We start from the raw sequence: 20,964 nt of genomic DNA, 5'->3' as shown, positions 1-20,964 counted from the left end.
CAGGTCCCTGTTCACCCTGTGGCTCGGAGTTTTATTACTGATGGATATAATCTGATAATCTTTTCTTAATGATGCCTAACAAGTGTGATTTTTTTCCCCCTTGGGTTTGTAAGACAGTTGATTTTATGTGAGGAGATTGATTCAGTTCTTATATTTTAGCCAGTGCTTGTCTAACAGAGATTGGGAGAGCTATCCCGTGCTGGGCTGTTGCACAGTTTTCATCTCCATTCACTGAGATGCTTCAGTAATGAATTTATTGTTTTATGGCTTTTTGGAGGTAGTGGTGGTGGTGGTGTGATTATAACCCTGCTGGAAAATCTTATTACTGTTATCTGAATTGAAGAGACAGAAAGGATGCTGAGCCCCCTAGGGATTCCGTGGGGGAATGATGTAGTGTCCCGCCCACCAGTAGTGAACCTGACAGTGAAATTCTCTCTCCAGTCTGCTAGTTTTCAAAGCATGTTCTAGGCAGGTACACGTACTATCACCTAGGCTTTAAAAGTGAAGAAGAAGGTTTGGAGGTTAAGAACAACTGGGCCTTGGAATTAATAGAATGCAGTGGACAACTTTTGCCTCTCCCTCCTCCACCCCCTCCCTCCCTTCCTTCTTTCCTTTTTTTTCATCCTTTAAAAATAAAAATAAGGGCCAGGCATGGTGTTTATGCCTGTAATCCCAGCACTTTGGGAGGCCGAGGCAGATGGATCATGAGGTCAGGAGATCGAGACCATCCTGGCCAACACAGTGAAACCCCGTCTCTACTAAAAATACAAAAAATAAAAATTAGCTGGGCGTGGTGGCACGCACTTGTAATCCCAGCTACTTGAGAGGCTGAGGCAGGAGAATCGCTTGAACCCGGGAGGTGGAGGTTGCAGTGAGCTGGGATTGCACCACTGCACTCCAACCTGGCGACAGAGCAAGACTCTGTCTCAAATAAATAAATAAATAAAAAAGTATGAAATATTTCTAACATACATAAAAACAGAGTATAGTAAGCCATTTTGTCTTCTACTTCCTAGGTTTAATAGTTGCTAATATTTTCATATTTGATCCATACCTCTCCCCCCCCCGGAAAAATAAACTATAACTTAAATATTTGATCTATTCCTACTCCTTTGCCTCCATCCTCAGGTAACGTCTAATGTGAAGTTAGCACACACAGTTCCCAAGCATGTTTGGAACTACACTGTATCCACAAAAAAATACATGTGAGTTTGTGTTTAACATTTTACATAAATGGCATAATTCTACCTATGTATAGCTTGCATTTTTAACTTACTATGTTTTTGAGATACATGTGTTAATAGATCTTTATTCACTTTAGCTGTTACAGAGAATCCCAGTGTATGAAAAAAGTGTAGTATATTTACTCCCTTGCCAAGAGTAAGTTAGGGTTTCTGGTTTTTCACTGTTTTTTGTTTGAGCTGGGGTCTCGCTCTGTCACCCAGGCTGGAGTGCAGTATCGTGATCACTGCTCACTACAGCCTCAATCTCCTGGGCTCAAGCAGTCCTCCTGCCTCATCCTCCAAAGTGGCTGGGACCACAGGCACATGCCACCATGCCTGGCTAATTTTTTTCATTTTTGTAGAGACAGGGTCTTACTATGTTGCTCAGGCTGGCCTTGAACTCTCAGCCTCAAGTGAGCCTTCTACCTCAGCCTTCCACAGTGCATGAGCCACTGTGCCTGGCCTAGTTTTTTACTGTTATACTTTTTCTGCTGAGTGACACTCTATTTCCATTTTCATTTTTATTTTTCTTTCTTTTTACTATAACAGTTTGTACAATAAACATCCTGAGATGTTTTCTTGTGCACACATTTTTCTGTTACACACTTATTTAGTTAGTTGCTGGGTAATGAAGTTTAGGTAATATTGCATTTATTATTCATTCTTCAACAAATATTTAGGGTGCTTGTATGGTCTTGGCTATCTGTTGACTAAAAAAGTGAAACTGATTAAATTCTAAGAAGATTACATAGTTGGCTGGATTATTTTTTTCTTTTTTCTTTTTTTGTTTTAATTAAGAAAAGTGGGACTGGTGTAGTGTTGCATGCCTGTAATCCCAGCACTTTGGGAGGCCAAGGCAGGAGGACTGCTTGAACTCAGGAGTTCAAAACTAGCCTGGGAAACATGGTAAAACCTCATCTCTACAAAAAATACAAAAATTAGCTGGGTGTGGTGGTGTGCCTGTGGTCCTAGCTACTCAGGAGGCTGAGGTGGGAGGATTGCTTGAGTCCTGGATGTCAAGGCTGCAGTGAGCCTAGATTGCACCACTGCATTGCAGCCTGGGCGACAGAGTGAGACCCTGTCTCAGCTCCCAGCACTTTGGGAGGCCGAGGCAGGTGGATCACCTGAGGTCAGGAGTTCGAGACCAGCCTGACCAACATGGAGAAACCCCGTCTCTACTAAAAATACAAAATTACCCAGGCGTGGTGGCGCATGCCTGTAATCCCAGCTACTTGGGAGGCTAAGGCAGATGAATCGCTTGAACCTGGGAGGTGGAGGTTGCAGTGAGCCGAGATCCCACCGGCCATTGTACTCCAGCCTGGGCAACAAGAGTGAAACTCCAACTCAAAGAGAGAAAGAAAAAGAAAAAGTGGCTCTTCATTGTAAAATTGAAGCATGAGACAAATCCATGGTGCTGTTTGGGATTCTTGTGCAGAAACCTTTTCTCAGCTACTCACTGGCCGTGTGACCTTGGATTACTCACCCAACCTCCTCTTCCTCATTTCTTTGGTAAGATTAAGGGGTAGGAGTAAGCATTTACAAAGGCACATTCCTGTTCTAAGAGTCTGTGAAAATGTTGCTGTGTTAGTGACGCATTTTTCCCCTAATGGTAACCCCTCAGGCTGAAAGGAGTTTAAGGCATTTAAACACATTGGCGTCCTCATTCCTTCAAATTGCTGGGCACATTCTTTTTTTTTTTTTTCCCTAAGTTCATGTCAGACACATGTTACACATGCAATCATCATGCTCGTGAATTCTGCAAAAGGATCACCAGGCGTCTTGCCTCAGAGCCTTTGCATGTGCTCTTCCCACTACCTGGAAAGCACTTCTCTTAGACGTCTACATGGCTGTGTCATCCCTTCAGGTGTTATGTTCAGACACCTCCTTCCAGTCCAGCCTGCAACCTCGTCCCTGCTTTATTTACCTCCAAGGCACTTACCACCTTCTAGCTTGCCGTGTATAGGTTGAGTATTCTTTATTCTAGAATGCTTGGGACCAGAAGTGTTTCAGATTTTGGATATTTTTAAAATTTTTGGAGTATTTGTATTACATGGTTGAACATTCCTGATCCAAAAATTTGAAGTGCTCCGGTGGGTCTTTCCTTTGGTGTCGTGTAGGTGCTCAAAGAGTTTCGGACTTTGGAGCATTTCAGATTCAGATTCCTGGTTTAGGGATACTCAATCTATAATTTATATCAGTATTCTGTACTAGATTATGAGCTCTACAAAGGCACGGGGTTTGCCACTCTTGTTTACTGTTGTATTCATGGTGTCTAGAACAATGTTGACCCCTAGCAGGTAAACAGATGTTTGATGAACAAATGGATATGCTTTTTGTTGTTATTTTTTCTCTGTGGAATTTCGCCTTTAACACTTACTGGATATCCTAAATGGTGCTGGTATGTGCACCATATCTCATATTTACAGATTCCTTCAGGGTAAGAAAACTTATGTCTTCTAGGGAAACCACTCCTTTTAAATCTATGTGATTTATCCTATAAGCCACTTAATGTCTTCAGACTTTTTTTCTCCCAACATTTTGCCTAATCCTGAATTTAGAGGAAAACATAAGTAACACGGTGCTTGGAAGCACACCCATCTTTCCTTTTGTGATAACCTGGTTTCCAATGTGATGAATGTGGAAGATGCATAACCAGTAGATGCTGACCGTATTCCACACGACATCTGCACTAACAGGCCAGCAGCCATCCCAAGCAACATGAAGCACACTGCATTTCTTTCTTTTTTCTTGAGATGGGGGTCTTGCTCTGTTCTGGAACTCCTGGGCTCAAGTGATCCTCCCACCTCAGCTTCTCGAATAGTTGTGTCTACAGGCGCGTGCCAACACACCTGCCTAGCTTTTCTTTTACTTTTTACAAAGACAAGGTCTCCTTATGTTTTCCAGGCTGGTCTTGAACTCCTGGGCTCAGAAGGTCCTCCTGCTTCAGCCTCTTGAAGTGCTGGGATTACAGGCATGAGCCACTGCCCCCGGTCCACACTGCGTTTCTAAGAACAAACAGTGTATTTTGTTGGATTGTTGCAGAGTGTACATCATCATTGCCCTGACTTTGTGCTTTTATCTATGAGGATTTTTTTGGAGGGGGAGGAGGGATGTATTTTTCATGATGGAAGGAAAATGAGAACCTTAATCTGAAGATGTTGGAGCAACTAATATGTAGAAAGGTCCCTAGATATACTCTAAGAATTGCCACATCGTACAGTCCTTAATTCATGGCACAAAAAACATTCACTATTATAGCACTAATGCATTGTTTCAGTAGAAGCCAACTGAATTTTCTCTACCTTGCATGATGAGTATAGGAGTTGACAAAACAAAGCTAAATATATCAGAGGCCTCTTGGATGCATTTTATATGGTGATAGGGAAAAGGAGTCTAGATTTTTTTTCCCAGTGAACTATATTAGGTATACGATACTGATGATATCCTTTAAAACATTACTAGAATACTGAAGCACACCATTTACATTTCTTATTGTATCCTCTGTAATAAAATGATATTGAAAGAAATCAGTATATTATGGATCCAGATAGGGTTAAACTTTAAGCTGAAAATCATAAACATAGAATTATATGATTATTAGTAAAATGTTGCACAATTTAAACAGATTCCTTTTTTTTTTTTTTTTTTTTTTTAGACACAGAGTCTCACTCTGTTGCCCACGCGGGAGTGCAATAGGGTGATCTCGGCTCACTGCAACCTCCGCCTCTCAAGTTCAATCAATTCTCCTGCCTCAGCCTCCTGAGTAGCTGGGACTGCAGGTACATGCCACCATGCCTGGCTGATTTTTGTATTTTTAGTAGAGATGGGGTTTCATGTTGGCCATTGCTGGCCAGGCTGGTCTCGAACTCCTGACCTCAAGTGATCCGCCTGCCTTGGCCTCCCAAAGTGCTGGGATTACAGGTGTGAGCCACCATGCCCAGTTTAAAGATATTTCTTCCCTTTGTAGTTAGTCATGAGCTGAAAAGTACAGGTGGTTCAACAAAAGATAAAAATTGTTCATCAAATGTCAATTTTCTAGCTCCAGCCATCTACAATGAACAAAAAAATTAGCCTCGTCTTTGACATCAGGCCCACTGAGAGATATCAGCAAATCTAATCAGTATTTTAAAAAGTAGCTTTTGGCCAGGCATGGTGGTTCACACCTGTAATTCTAGCACTTTGAGAAGCTGAGGCAGGAAGATCGCTTAAGCCCAGGAGTTAAGAGACCAGCTTGGGAAACATGGCGAAACTTTGTCTCTAAAAAAATACAAAAATTAGTTGGGCATGGTGGTGCATTCCTGTAGTCCCAGCTACTCAGGAGGCTGAGGTGGGAGGATCACCTCAACCCATGAGATCGAGGGTTGCAGTGAGCCAAAATCTTACCACTACACTCCAGCATGGGCAACAGAGTGAGACCCTGTCTAAAAAAATAAATAAATACAAATAAAAAGTAACTTTACTGACTTAACCATGTGTTTAAAAACAAAGCAGTACATTCTTCTGTTTAACTGAAGGAAGCATGCCTTGTTCTTCAATTTTATATTCTATGTGTCCAGTAGAGTATCTGCCACACAGTAGGAGATTAACATCTCTCAACTACTCCTGCCTCAGAGGTCATTAAGCCCCTCATGGCGGTCATCAGATATAGAGTTGTCCTAGTCTAGAGGAGAATTAAACAATAATCAAAAGGCAGAAATCAGCAACAAAGTGCGAAGTCGAAGTTCAGAAGATGTGAAAGAAACACTTTTCCTCCTTATCCACTCTTTGCGGAAGTTTGTGCATTGTGTCTTGATTGATTCACCAGCTGGGTTTTTGTGATCAGTGTCACCTCATCTAACCTTACTTGCGATCTAGGCCAGTCCCTTCTGTAGTGAATGGCATTCACTGGAAATTAGTCTTGCCGTATAATTCCATGACCATATGTCACACCGGGGCAAGGGGACACCTTTGGGAAGTTCTTCATGATTTGCTAATCCCTGCTTCTAAATAAACAGAATCTAGTTGTGAGAAAAGGTGGTTGTAGTCCAAGAAGCTTACTGTACAGTGGAAGGAAATACATGGACTCTTTTTTTTTCTTTCCTTATTTATTTATTTTCCTAAATTGACATTTAGGCCAGGCACAGTGGCTGCTGCCTGTAATCCAAGCCCTTTGAGAGGCTGAGGAGGGCAGACCACTTGAGCTCAGGAGTTCAAGACCAGTCTGGGCAACATGGCAAAACCCCATATCTACTTTTAAAAAAAAAAAGTATATTTATATTGCAGTGAGCCAAGATCACACCACTGCACTCCAGCCTGGGTGACAGCGAGACACTGTCTCAAAAAAAAAAAAAAAAGGAAAGAAAAAAATTGACATTTAGTGAACACCAAAGCTTATTATCAAGGAACCAGTTTCCCTTACACTTATTTATTATATTATCTTTTAAAGCTCAACTTAATTTTTCATATCCATTTTAGGTATTGTTATCGATAAGATATTCTGTTTTCTTATGATCCAGATAAGTTCAGTTTGCTTAATTAATTTATTTATTACATTTTTTATTTCCATGGGTTATTGGGCAACTGGGTGTTTAGTTACATGAGTAAGTTCTTTAGTGGTGATTTGTGAGATTTTGGTGTTCCCATCACCTGAGCAGTATACGCTACATCCTATTTGTAGTCTTTTATCCCTCACTCCCTTCCCACCCTTTCCTCCTGAGTCCCCAAAGTCCATTTTGTCCTTCTTATGCCTTTGCATCCTCATAGCTTAGCTCCTACTTATGAGTGGGAATGTACGATGTTTGGCTTTCCATTCCTGAATTACTTCACTTAGAGTAATAGTCTCCAATCTCATCCAGGTCACTGTGAATGCTATTAGTTCACTCCTTTTTATGGCTAAGTAGTATCCATCATGTATGTATGTATATACCACAGTTTCTTTATCCACTCATTGGTTGATGGGTATTTCGGTTGGTTCCACGTTTTTGCAATCAGTTTGCTTAATTTAGCTGTTCTTTTCAAAGAGATAATAACTCTAAAACTAACAAGCAGCATCTACCTCTTTTCACTTTCACTAAGTCTGTTCAGTTCCTTTTGCTAGCTGAAGTGATAGACACTCAGAAAACAGGCAGTGTTAACTGGTGGAGAATAAAAGGCCAGAGAAGCCTCCCTTTGCACGAGGGCAGCACAGAGTAAAGGGTTTTCCATTTTTTTTCTTTTTCTTTTTTTTTTTTCTCTAAGAGGAATCCATTTGCAAACCAGAGAAAACCATCCAGCAGTGATTCTTAAATATTCGTGACGCATAGATGGACACTTGCAAATCTGATGGGGGTTTTGGACCATGCTTCCTTGGAGAAACTGATGTATGTACAATGATTTTATAAATTCATAATTTTTATCAGTCTCATGAGTTTCATGGAACTCCTTGCCCTAAGGCCATTTATAAACCTCTTTGGAATACCCAGGTTAAGAACCCACAATGACCACCTCTCAAAGTTTGAGAATACAAGTACAAGGGCTCTATTTTTCTATCATGTGCCGCTATTCCCCACCCCCCTGCCACCCACAGTTCGATAACCTATCATACATGAGTGAAAAGTAATAATTGTGGGTTTTATACTCTCAATTTGAAAACTAGTCATCGGTTGCTATGTCAACCAATCAACATACTATTGACCATTTTTAGGATCTATTTCTATTGGATGTAATAAAATGCAATTTAGATGCAATGAAAAGGTGGTTTTGTAATATGACTATTTCACAGAGACATGATGAATTCTAAGGATGAGTCTTAAGTTTCTCACCCCAAGGAGTTGGGTCTGTTCTGTCTTCAGCTTTTGGTGGCAGCAGTTTCCCAGTTTTGCTGTTAACAGGAGAGAACGGAGATATCCCAGGCCCCACCTGACAATTCTTGTAGTCTCACAGGAGATGTCCCGCGCCCCACTTGACAATACTCCTAGGCTCACAGTAGGTGTCCCAGGCAACCCCTGACAGTACTCCTAGGCTCACAGATGTCCCGGCCCCCCGATAGTACTCCTAGGCTCACAGTAGGTGTCCCAGGCACCCCCTGACAGTACTCCTAGACTCACAGATGTCCTGGACCCTGCCTGACAGTACTCCTAGGCTCACAGATGTCCCGCTCGCGCCTTCCGCCAATGACAGTACTTCTAGGCTCACAGGTGTCCTGGCCCCCGCCATGACAATACTCCTAGGCTCACAGATGTCCTGGACCCTGCCTGACAGTACTCCTAGGCTCACAGATGTCCCGGCCCCCGACAGTACTCCTAGGTTCACAGATGTCCTGGCCCCCTGACAGTACTCCTAGGCTCACAGTAGGTGTCCCAGGCACCCCCTGACAGTACTCCTAGGCTCACAATGTCCCCCCACCCCCGTGACAGTACTCCTAGGCTCACAGATGTCCCATCCCTCCCTGTGACAGTACTCCTAGGCTTACAGTAGGTGTCCCAGGCACCCCCTGACAGTACTCCTAGGCTCACAGATGTCCCGCCTTCCCCCCACCATGACAGTACTCCTAGGCTCACAGATGCCCCGCTCCCCCGCAACCCCGTGACAGTACTCCTAGGCTCACAGATGTCCTGGCCCCCCAGCACTACTCCTAGGCTCACAGATGTCCCGCCCCCATCCCCCCGGCCTGTGACAGTACTCCTAGGCTCACAGATGTCCTGCCACTCCCCACCAACCCAGTGACAGTACTCCTAGGCTCACAGATGTCCTGCCCCACCCCCTGCCCTCCCCATGACAGTACTCCTAGGCTCACAGATGTCCCGGCTCCCCCGACAGTACTCCTAGTCTCACAGTAGGTGTCACAGGCACCTCCTGACAGTACTTCTAGGCTCACAGGTAGGCCTTTGGCTGCTCAGCCCAGTGGGGGAAATATCCCCAATTGGCTCTTCACTTTGCCTTTTTCTTCTTGGCCCCCCAGCCTGATGTGGCTGTCTTGATGGGGACCTGAAGAAGACAGGGCCACACTTTTAGTTGGGGAACTGACCCTCAGCTGGAAGCCTGCTCTTCTGGAGGAAAACATGCTTCTGTGGAAGTATTGTGCATGGGGGAAGGGACTGCCACGTCAGCTGTACTCAGAACTGCTAATATCAGCGTTCACCTTGGGTGACGTCCTCAAGCCATTTCAGTCAAAAACCAAGCAAAAAGGGCTGCGGACCTGCCTGTAACAGGCTGCCTGCCTGACCTGACAGAAGCTCTTCAGATGGGTCATTGTAATTGACTTGAGCACCTTCTCTGCCATAGGCACTTTGCTGCTGGACTGTCCTCGAATAAGGTCAGGGCTGGCCGTAGTCATTGTCAGGTTTCCCATTACCAGTATGTGTTGATGGGATAATTGGGTATTAGAAGATCTCTGGATGAATGACAAGCCCTGCCCTCGGGGACTTAAGAGTTTTAGCCAGGTTAGATATGGTCGCAATCTGCCACAGTACAAGGCGACTGTTAGTGGTGGGAATGGGGTGGCGGTGGTGGGAGGGAATTCTTTTCACAGATGAGGCTGAGGCCTAGAGAAATGGCCCCTTGGAAAGGGACAGTTAATGAGAGGCAGAGATGGATGAGACCCTGGTACTGGCTACTCAGTGCTACACTTCTACACATTATACTTTTCTGTTTCTCTCACAGGTCAACAGTGACCTTGAGACTCCTGTATGTAGCTAATTATAATTGTTATTTGGAATTGATATCATTTTTCTATTTTGAGAAAATGTTCACGTTTCTCTTTTTTTCTGAGACAGGATCTCGCTCTGTCCCTTAGGCTGGAGTGCAGTGGTGCAATCTTAGCTCACCGCAGCCTTGACCTCCTGGGCTCAAGCAGTCCTCCCACCTTAGCCTCCCTGGAGCTGGCACTACAGGTGTGTACCACCACTCCCGATGAATTTTTGTATTTTTGTAGAGACAGGGTTTTGTCATGTTACCGGGCTGGTCTCAAACTCCTGAGCTCAAGCAATCCGCCTGCTGTGGCCTCCCAAAAGTGCTGGGATTACAGGTATGAGCCACCACGCCCTGCCTGAGCCTTCATTATTATTATTATTATTATTTTTTGCATTGGAAAAAAACTATTTAAAACATAGGCATAGAAATTATAGCCAATAACGATATATTTACCATCCAGAATTTCCTTGGGCTACTTTTGATTTTTGAGGAAAGACTCCTAAGTCTTAAGTGCAGAAGACTTGTATAGACTTGGACAATTCACCTCGAAGAAGAGGGTAAAAATTGGTAGTTCCAGGGGAGGCCAATGGCATTGAGCAGCAGCATGAAGGTCAGAAAAGGTGCAGGACCCAGGCCCTTGGCTGTGAGAACCATGTAACAAATGTTTGTCAGGCTTTGTTGGTGAGTTCACAGATTCCGTGCTGAGGCTCTTAATCTGACAAGAATGCTCAAGTAATTTGAACATCTCCTCCCATGAAAGCTGACATATTGGTGATTGATCCTTTTTCAAAAATGAAAGGAATTACTTCTGTTGCCGAGACAGGAGAGGCATACACAGTGGCCTCTTCTCAGCCACCCAGAGGATGTGGGAACTTGTGAGCCAGGAGGCTCATGGACAACCGGCTGCATTTTCTTTCTTCTCTACGAAAGACAGCCAAGACAGGGGTGGACTCACGTGTATAATCCCAGCACTTTGGGAGGCTGAGGCAGGTGGATCACTTGAGGTCAGGAGTTCAAGACGAGCCTGGCCAACATGGTGAAACCCCATCTCCACTAAAAATACAAAAATTAGCTGGGCATGATGGCGCACGCCTGTGATCCCAGATTCTCGGGAGGCTGAGGCATGAGAATTGCTTGAACCCGGGAAGCGGAGGTTGCACTGAGCCGAGAGTACGCCATTGCACTCCAGCCTGGGCAACAGAGCGAGACTCTTGTCTCAAAAAAAAAAAAAAAAAAAAAAAAAAAAGGTGGGCCCCACGAAGGGTTCAGTGTCCTTTATTTAACATGTTAGGAGGCCATAGCACCAGGCAAGGTGCTGAGTATTTCATCTTTCTGTCTCCAAGCACAGGCCCACTTCAGACCCAGTTTCTATTTATCATGGGTGCAAGTTGATTCAAATGCTCTCACAACCTTCTTGGGTCTTTGTTTAAAGAAATAAAAAAATTTCTTAGATTTTCTTTGGAGTTGATATCATTTTTCTCTTTTGAGAAAAACATTTCACATTTCTTATGAGCTTTTTTAAATTGGGGAAAAAAAAAACTATTTAAAATATAGGCATGGAAACTGTCATCAATATCCGTATACTTACCATCCAAGATTTTCTTGGAGTGTGTTTTTTGAGGAAAAACTCATGTCTGCCTCTAACTTCATGATGTATACAGCCACTCAGCAATCTTGATAAATTCCTAGGTAATTAGGTTCTTTTTTTTTTCTTGAGATAGAGTCTCGCTCTGTCCCCAGGCCAGAGTGCAATGGCATCATCTCGGCTCACTGCAACCTCCGCCTCTCAGGTTTAAGCGATTCTCCTGCTTCAGCCTCCTGAGTAGCTGGGACTACAGGCGTGTGCCACCACGTCCAGCTAATTTTTGTATTTTCAGTAGAGACGGGGTTTCACTATGTTGGCCAGGATGGTCTTGATCTCCTGAACTCGTGATCCTCCGGCCTTGGCCTCCCAAAGTGCTGGGATTACAGGCGTGAGCCACCACACCCAGCCAGTAATTAGGTTCTTTCTGTGCTATACAACTTTTCACAGTGTTGGGTGTGCTATTTGTTTCCTTTTGCAACTGCTTTTCTTCTACAGTCTCTAAAAGCCTAATGAGACAGGCACACGATGCACTGATTTCTCCAGGTGATACCTATCTCAAGCCTGTCTCCCGGCCAATCTGTTGATGGCTTTGTTACTGTTTGTGCCTTGTTTGGCAACAGGCTTTCTTTCTGTCTCTTCTTTAAAACAACCCCTGATTATTTTTAAGTGCATAGTCCCTACAACAAAGGGTATTTGATTCTATGCCTCTTTGACCAAATAAATTGAAAGTAGGTGTTTATATCCACTGTGGCAAAAGAAACAAGGAGCAGCTCACCCTGTCCTGGTGATAAGTGCTACAGGCTCGGGTGGCAGGCCGCTGGCTGTGGGCGCTTTTGTGTGTGGCTTCCCGAACAGTAGCACTGTGCACCTCTGCCCCATTCTTGTCTCACTGGGTGATGTTTTTCAGGATTCCATTTGTATAATATCAGTGTTTAGATTGTCCTGAAGAATTGCAGTATTTTCTTTTTTATAGGGTAGAGAGAGTTGTGCAGGATGGAATAATTTCTTAAGGAACAGAAATGTCCTAATGTTAGAGAAGTACATAAGTATCTAAACGTTCTGCTTTTCCAAATTGTTGCCAAGACATGGAGACCTCCATCTCAGTCTGCTGTCAGCCCAGGCGAACGTAAAAATAGCCACTTCACTTGTCTATAATTCTCTTTATATTTTCTCTGTTATTGACTTTGTATCTTTAGCAAAGCTATATGGAAGAGGATTTGTTGACTCCGTGAATTTAATAAAGTTATTCCTTAAGCATATGCTCTACATGTGAGAACAAAGAAATAAAGATGCTACTCCATTCCAGTGAGGCAGGGGTGTGTGAGGACAAACAGCCAGAAGGAATGGAATGCCTTTTGCAAATTGGTCCGTTCATATTTCCTAGAGGGACCTCTATGTGCCAGCAGTAATTCTGAGGACTCGTTCCGTCTTTGAAGGCAACTGAATTTTTTCTATTAAGTACTAAAAAGATTGGTCAGTTGGCCAGACTTTTAAAAATTACTGGTGTTGTCTCACGTGCAGCCCAGTGTCACGTGTTGGGCTTGGAACTTGAACCTTAGTTTAATCTAGCCTCCTCTGTTTATAAGCTATGCCCCTTTGGCTAAATAAACTTTCTCTGCTGCAATTTCCTAGTCTGGAAGCTGAGAATAATAACAGTAGAATTTAATTCTGAAGTGCTTGTGGGCATTAAATGAGATGACATTCATTTATAATAAAATAATTAAAAAAATAAAATTTTGCAAAGTAATCTTTAAAGGATAGCTATTGTGGCTGTTATTATCATTGCTAATGTCATCATGCTCTTTATCACCCTGCCTTTAAGGAACTGCTGATATATTGGCCAACATGATTATTCCTGCCATTATAATCTATAGCAATAAAGAGAGGTTGCCCCATATGTTATTGTTAACACATCTGCCTTGCATCTTCTGTTCAATTTGCAACTGTTTCACTGTATTAGCATTCTCCCTATTTACCTTTCTATTATTATGTCATTGTGTAATGTGAACGATGTAAAGATGTAGTTCTTTTATTAGTCCCCAGTCTTACCTTATTCCAGATTGCATTAACAAGGTCCTCAGTCTCACCAGAGAACTTGTGTTGCTTCAACCGTAATCTAGACACAGAGTAGTAACGTCTTGGTTAAACTGAAAATGGTAGCTCTTAGCATGAAGCAATGGTATAGTTAATTCCCTATTGATGTTTTTGGAAAATTTTCAGACATGTTTTCTGAATAGTATATAACAGGGTAATAATTTTTTGTTTTTGTTTTTTTGGTTTTCAGCCTCCACTACAGAAAACTTGGGGCTAGGATAAGCTAACACAGTCTTACTTTGTTAGATGCTGTACAGCAAGTAAAAGCTATAGCTTCTTAAGAACAATAAGGAGGATAAACGTAGCCCCATGGGTGCACCTTGTCAGCCCTAATTGAGGATGGTCTTTTGGCACCAGGTAAAGGGGGTGAGAATACAGGAGAGTCCCTGAGTGGTAAACTAACCCTTTCATAGCAGACATCGTCTTCTCGGCAGCAGGATAATAGTTGAGTTTGCACACACTAGGAGTCCATCAGCCTTTGAGTGAAATAAAATTGTGGGTTAATTATCCCTTCTACGTGTGGCAGAGTGAATCTTTTAAATTACTACTTTCATTGTTTAATTATTAACCTCCAGTATTTGTTAGATTTGTTTTGTGATCTTATGATAGTAAGTGAATGTTAAAGCTGGGAGCGTATACATTTTCTGCTTAATTTTACATCTGCTTTGTTAGTATTAATAATAAGATGCTATGTGCTTGAAGGGAAAAATCTTAATCATTACTGTCTAATAAAAATGCAAGCAAACCACTAATACAGGCCACATAAATCATAGTAAATTATCTAGTGGCCACAATAAAAAGTTTTTTAAAAATGAAATTAATTTTAATAATTTTATCTAGTGTATCCAAAATATTATTTCCAATATGTAATCCATATAAAACTTACTAATGATGGAGTTGACATTCTTTTTTACTAGTGTTTGAAATCCATTGTATAAATCCCATTTACAGTGCATCTCAATTTGCACTAGTCATATTTCAAATGCACAGATGCCACATGTGGCTATAATATTGGACAGTACTGGTCTAAATAATATGTCTTCTTATAAAGACATATTATTCTTATAAAGAAGACATATTATAAGTCCTGTAACCCCGCTCCACCTGACATCTAGAATGTCCTCAATAAATGCATATTTGATTAAGCTCCTTCTTACCCAGTTAACTAGGATTTTGCCCTTAGCTTTAAGCATTTCTGTAGATAATTACAATAGCTTCATCACAAACTAATTATACATGGGATAATGGACATTTGAGTTTTGGGTTTACAAATCCATATCTCTTACTTTTGTGCAAGTGCATTAACCCATGTGGACTTTTTATTTAAAAAAAAACTGAATGATTTTGTAGGCTGGGGTCCTATGGTCCATATTTCTGTATCACCTGTATACTTGGCTTCTAGTTAAGATTCAGTGCATATGACATGAGTAAGAAATTAGAGGCTTCTTATCTTTTCTCATAAATTGTAAGTTCTTGAGTAGCCTTAATGCTATTACCGTGTAAAACTCTTGCATTAGATGCAAGGTATGTAGGTTTGTGGATATGTGTGGGGTGTGGGGGGGAGCATATTCAGTCTTTACTGGTTAATGGAAGCATTCCCCATCCTTCATGTTAGTGCTGTTTGCTTTTTATGCCTGCACACAGAAAGTGGTTGAAAATTGAAAGTCTAGGGTTTCAAATTTAGTTAACAGGAGTTTGTCTTTATCAGGCAGGAGGATCTAGCTGCCCCCATAGCCCAGGCATAGAACAGCCTGCAGTATTCTGTGATAGAAAAATATCTGAAGGGCTTTTCTATTTGTAGTGTGGCAAATCCAGGCTGGCATGGCCCCTGGGGAGTGATGCCTTGGTTAGGTGGTATCTCTTCCAGGTGTCTTGTTTAGAATAAATTAGGGTGACAGTGTGTTTTCATATCATACCTTCACCACTATTCAAGGATTAACTGCTATTCATCATTAGGCATTGAGGTCTACTGGTCCAGCTGAGCCCCAGCACCCCTTCTCACCCCATACCCCAGGGCAACTTCCCCACCGTCTGTCCTTCTCACATTGTTTCTGCCTATCCTGAAGGTTTTGTTTTTCCTATTCCTCCTTAGCCTGTACTCAAGGGAAACAAGCTTCCTTGTTTCCCTCCTTTGTACTCCCTCAGTTCTGTGGAGTCAAGTCCCAGGAGAGCAGAGAAGATAGGGTCCAATGCTATTTCCAGACCCCAAGCACCATTTCCTCTTAGACCCAGCTGTTACAGTGGCTTTTTATTTCTTGAGGGTTTAAAAATCATTTAATGCTATTCACTTATAGTTAATTGTGATTGTTTTCATTGTTGGCCTGGTTTCTATAGGAGACCCAAAGAGCAGTACTTACTTTCAGAAAGGAAATAGCCCAGAAGACTCACACTTGAATTGCCAGCAAGGTCTCCTTCAGTGACTGCACTGATGTTAGAGGAGGGTAATGAATGGAGGACTTATGAGGTGAGGCTGTGTGAGGGCAATGGGGCAGGACAGATCCACAAGCAGTGAATAGCCAAACAAGTGAATGATAAACATGCCCTCCTTAACCTGCAGATTCAAAGGGGACATTGTAGGTCATCCTATTATATATTTCACTTCTGTAGCTTCGTGAAGTAAATTTAGCTGCTGACTTCAGGAATGGGCTGAGCAGACCGAAATGCAATCTGCAATTGTGCTGTCGAAGTTCTAGGCACCTCTTTTACTGTGGCATCTGAGTTGGGTCTCTGTCACTTGCAACCTAAGAGTACTGACAAATACTTTGGTGCCCGAGGGCAAGTGTCAGAGACCCAACTTGAAATAGCTTAGGCTAGAAGGGGCGTGCCTTGCCTTATGTGACCCCACATCCTGTGCCGAAAGGGTGTGGCTATAGCAGGGCCTCAGGGATCCCTGGAATCAGCACCCCTCAACCCCATTCCCACCCCTGCCTCTGTTCCCTCTCTTAAACCAGCTAGAACTGGGTCTTGGGCAGCTACCAGGCTCCTGGTTTCCCAATTCTCACCCAGAGAGGAAGGTCTACCTCCCCTCCCCCAACTCTAAAAACCCCAGAGTCTCTGAATAGCCCTGATGAGGAGACATTTCCACCTCTAGGGGAGTAGCTATTACCAGAATGACCTGGTTGGAGTGGGTGGGGAGGGTAGGAGGGAAGGCTGTGCCCTGTTGATCAGACCACTTATGGATCCACTACTGGAGTACCAGGCCACAGCGTTCTGCTCAAGGAAATGGGAGGCCTACCTTCATGTGAGCCAGCACCCCCTCTCTGTTGGACTGCAGACAAAAAAAAAAAAAATCCTTTTTTTGAATACACAGTGTTTGAGTAATGTCCAAATATGATAGTTGGGACAGCAGAAATAATTTCTGGACTTTCCTTCCACTCCGTTCTAGGGCATCAGAGTTCACAGAATCTATGTCATTAACATATTTATATATTCCTTATTCTGAAAAGTATTAAGACACTGGATGCCTGGGTAAGGAAAGAGATTCACAAGCCAAGTGACACCACTGCGATCATTGTAAATGACGTCTCCAACATTCCAGAATGTGAGAGTCCAAGTTTCCTTATTTCAAAACTGAGTCAAAGAACCAATGAATATGTAGTAAGCCAACTTCTGGCAATTCATTCTTTCTAGGTTAACAACAGGGATTAAATATAGCCATGAATAGAACCTGTTCTCTTACTCACTCTAAAGATATTTTTCATAACCAGTTCCTTTGTATATGGGTCTCCCTTTTGCTTTTTGAATCGGATCTTTTTTTTTTTTTTTTTTTTTTGAGGCAGAATCTCCTTCTGTTGCCCAGGCTGGAGTACAGTGGCGCGATCTCACCTCACTGCAACCTCCGCCTCCCAGATTCAAGCGATTCTCCTGCTTCAGCCTCCCGAGTAGTAGCTAGGATTACAGGCATCCGCTACCATGCCTGGCTAATTGTTGTATTTTTTAGTAGAGACGGGGTTTCGCCATGTTGACCAGGCTGGTCTTGAACTCCTGACTTCAGGTGATCCGCCCACCTTGGGCTTCCAAAGTGCTGGGATTACAGGCGTGAGCCACCATGCTCAGACTTCATTGGATTTTTTTTTTTTTTTTTTTTTTTGAGACTGAGTCTCGCTTTGTCACCAGGCCTGAGTCCAGTGGTGTGATCTCAGCTCACTGCAACCTCCACCTCCTGGGTTCAAGTGATTCTCCTGCCTCAGCTTCCCAAGTAGCTGGGACTACAGGCATGCACCACCACACCCAGCTAATTTTTGTATTTTTAGTAGAGATGGGGTTTCACCATGTTGGCCAGGATGGTCTCCATCTCTTGACCTTGTGATCCACCCACCCCTGCCTCCCAAAGTGCTGGGATTATAGGCGTGAGCCTCCCGTGCCCAGGCCATTGGATCTTTTTAAGAACAACTTCACTGAGTTAGAACTTACTTTCTGTAAAATTCACTAATTTTAGTATACAATTCAACAACTTTTAGTAAATTAACAGAATTTTACTGTCATCACCACCATCTAGTTTTAGAACATTTCCCTCACCCCAGAAAGATCCTTTATGGCATTTGCAATTAGTTCCTGTTAGCGTTCCCAGCCCTGGACAACCACCAATCTACTTTTTGTCTTTATAAATTTACCTTTTCTGGACGTGTCTTAGAAATAGAATCCTGGCCAGGCGTGGTGGCTCATGCCTGTAATCCCAGCACTTTGGGAGGCACAGGCCGGAGGAACGTTTGAGGCCAGCAGTGCAAGACCAGCCTGGGCAACACAGAGACTCTGTTTCTACAAGAAATACAAAAATTAGTTGGGTGTGGTGATGCACACCTGTAGTCCCAGCTACTCAGGAGGCTGAGGTGGGAGGATCACTTGAGCCCAGGAGTTTGAGGCTGCAGAGAGCTATGATGGTGCCACTACACTCCAGCCTGGGCAACAGAGAAAGACTCTGTCTCTTAAAAAAAAGAAAAAAAAAAAGGAATGGAATCATATAATGTGTGGTCTTTTCTATCTGACTTTCACTTAACAAAATGTGTTTGAGCTTCATCCATGCTTCACCGTGGATCAGCGTGCTATTCCTTTTTATTGCTGGGTAGTATTCCATTATATGGAATTGCCACAGATTATTTACCTAGTTGACAAACATTTCTGTTTTACTTTTTCCACAATTACAAATGCTACTTCTATAAATATTCAGTCTTTGTGTGGACATATGTTTTCATTTCTCTCGTAGGTGGGAATAGCATTGCTGAGTCATGTGGTAAATGTACATTTAACTTTGTAAGAAATTGTCACACTGCATTTCACAATGACTATACCATTTTACATTTTCACCAATAATGTTTGAGGATTGGATCTCTATGTTTAAACTTGATGGGCTCTTTTGGGTTTCAAGATAGGTGAAACTTAAGGAATGGAATTTGGAGGAAGATGTGAAGGGGCTTACCCATACACGGTCACTTGGGGTCAGTTGCTGGGCACTCTGTGAGGTGGTTTTTCTCTTCAGAGGTGAACACGGTGGTGTGTTTAGAAGGTGTTATTGTAATGAACATCAAAAGATAAGTAACACAGAACAGGACAAGCATTTTAGAGATCATCTTAAAAATAACCTCGATTTAAGGGATAATTGCATGGAGTTTCTTAGTCCTAGAGTGATTTTTATATTCCAGAGGTAGCTTGTTTTGATTAAGCCATGCTTTTTAAATTGAATGGAGTTAGGGCAGGAGGTAACCTTGGGACTTTTCTTTGGTAGGCTTATTGGAGCATGTGAGTCGTGGATTTGACAGACCAGAAAGTAGTGCTGCCAGAACACAGCCAATTTTGTGTCAGTCAGTGCCGCTGGCTCTGGCTGATTCATAGACTAAGATCAATCCTGGTTGATGGCAGGTTTTATTCTCAAAGGAGAATGATATATTTGGTTTCCAAGAGAAATGTCATTTCCTGGATAAAGGCAAGTTGTGAATATAGGAGATGAATGGTCTCAAAAGAGTTTTACTATGTGATCATTATGATACAGTATCTAAATGACATTTATGGTTTAAAAAGAATGTGCTCATTTATTTTCTTGGAAAAAAAATCTGAGATTTTAAAGTATTTTAGAAAGGATTCATTGCCAAGATGACATTATTGTTATGTCTTTCCCCCCCTAACTTTATCTGGGCAGTCTTTTAACAAACCTGTACCTTTGTTAATTCATAAAAGAAAGTTTACTTGTTTATTCATTCATAACGTATCTGGTTTGCTGAATAAATAAGATTTATAAGATAGTAATCATAAAGCAGCTTTGTTTTGTATCCCCCTGTCTGAAAGTTATAATTGTGAGGTTAGTATATTCCTTGTCTCTGGATGAAATCTATGACATTTCTATTTTTTTTTTTTTTTTTTTTTTGAGACACAGTTTCACTCTGTCACGCAGGATGGAGTGCAGTGGCACAATCTCAGCTCACAGCAACCTTCGTCTCCTGGCTTCAAGTGATTCTTTGCCTCAGCCTCCCCAGTAGCTGGGATTATGGGTGCGCACCACCACACCCGGCTCATTTTTGTATTTTTAGTAGAGACGAGGTTTTGCCATGTTGGCCAGGCTGGTCTTGAACTTCTGCACCCGCCTTGCCCTTCCAAAGTTCTGGGATTACAGGCGTGAGCCACCACACCTGGCCGTTTCTTTTTTTTAAAAATGGGGTCTCACTCTGTCTCCCAGGCTGGAGTGTAGTGACAATCATAGCTCCCTGTAGCCTCAAACTCCTGGGCTCAAGTGATCCTCTTGCCTCAGCCTCCCAAGTACCTGGGCCTACAGGTGCTCGCCACCATACCCAGCTAATTTACTTTTATTTTTGTAGAGATGGGGATCTCACTATGTTGCCCAGGCTGGTCTCAGGCTCAAGTGATCTTCCCACCTTGGCCTCCCAAAGTGCTGGGATTATAGGCATGAGCCACTGCACCCAGCCTCTGACTTTTCTGATTATTCTTAGATTTTTAAAAAAAGTTCTGCAGTCAGTTTCAACTGCTAAATACTCTTAATTCAGAATTTAGAGTCCTCAATGTTGGTGCAGAAGTAATCGTGGTTTTTGTTATTTTAATGGCAAAAACTGCAATTACTTTTGCACCAATCTAATAACAATAAAAAGTTGCAATTTGATTTAAAGTTAAATAGCTGTCCCTTTTCTCTTTGTCCCTACTTCACCCTGCTACCCTGCCTCCTGCATCTTCCTATCACAGTTTGAAATCCCTCTAGGGATCGCTGTATGGTAAACCTGGGGGTAGGGCAGGGGAAGATAAGTTAGAGGGATAAAAAATTTTTTTTTGTTTTGTTTTGTTTTTTGAGACACAGTCTCACTCTGTCACCCTGCCTGGAGTGCAGTGGCACCATCTCGGCTCACCGCAACCTCCACTTCCCAGGTTTAAGCAATCCTCATGCCTCAGCCTCCCGAGTAGCTGGAATTACAG

General features: G+C 42.6%; 1 protein-coding gene across 5 annotated transcripts in view; it reads left to right on the top strand.

Annotated features, from left to right (window-relative positions):
• RAI14 (retinoic acid induced 14) overlaps positions 1-20,964 on the top strand; it is a 176,902-nt gene that overhangs the window by 1,608 nt on the left and 154,330 nt on the right. For 2 of the 5 annotated variants that reach the window (XM_063604513.1, XM_063604512.1), the window contains exon 2: positions 7,442-7,561. The exons of 2 other annotated variants lie outside the window; for them this stretch is intronic. The gene's annotated coding sequence lies outside the window, so the exon portion shown is untranslated. Of the gene's footprint in view, positions 1-7,154; positions 7,562-20,964 lie in introns of those variants that run through there. One more of the 5 variants, XM_008956178.6, reaches the window with a different exon arrangement.

The sequence above is a fragment of the Pan paniscus genome, chromosome 4 (genome assembly GCF_029289425.2).
Source record: "Pan paniscus chromosome 4, NHGRI_mPanPan1-v2.0_pri, whole genome shotgun sequence".
Classification (NCBI taxonomy): Eukaryota; Metazoa; Chordata; class Mammalia; order Primates; family Hominidae; genus Pan; species Pan paniscus.
Note: the sequence above shows the minus strand (reverse complement) of the source record. Positions and strands in the feature narration are given on the sequence as shown.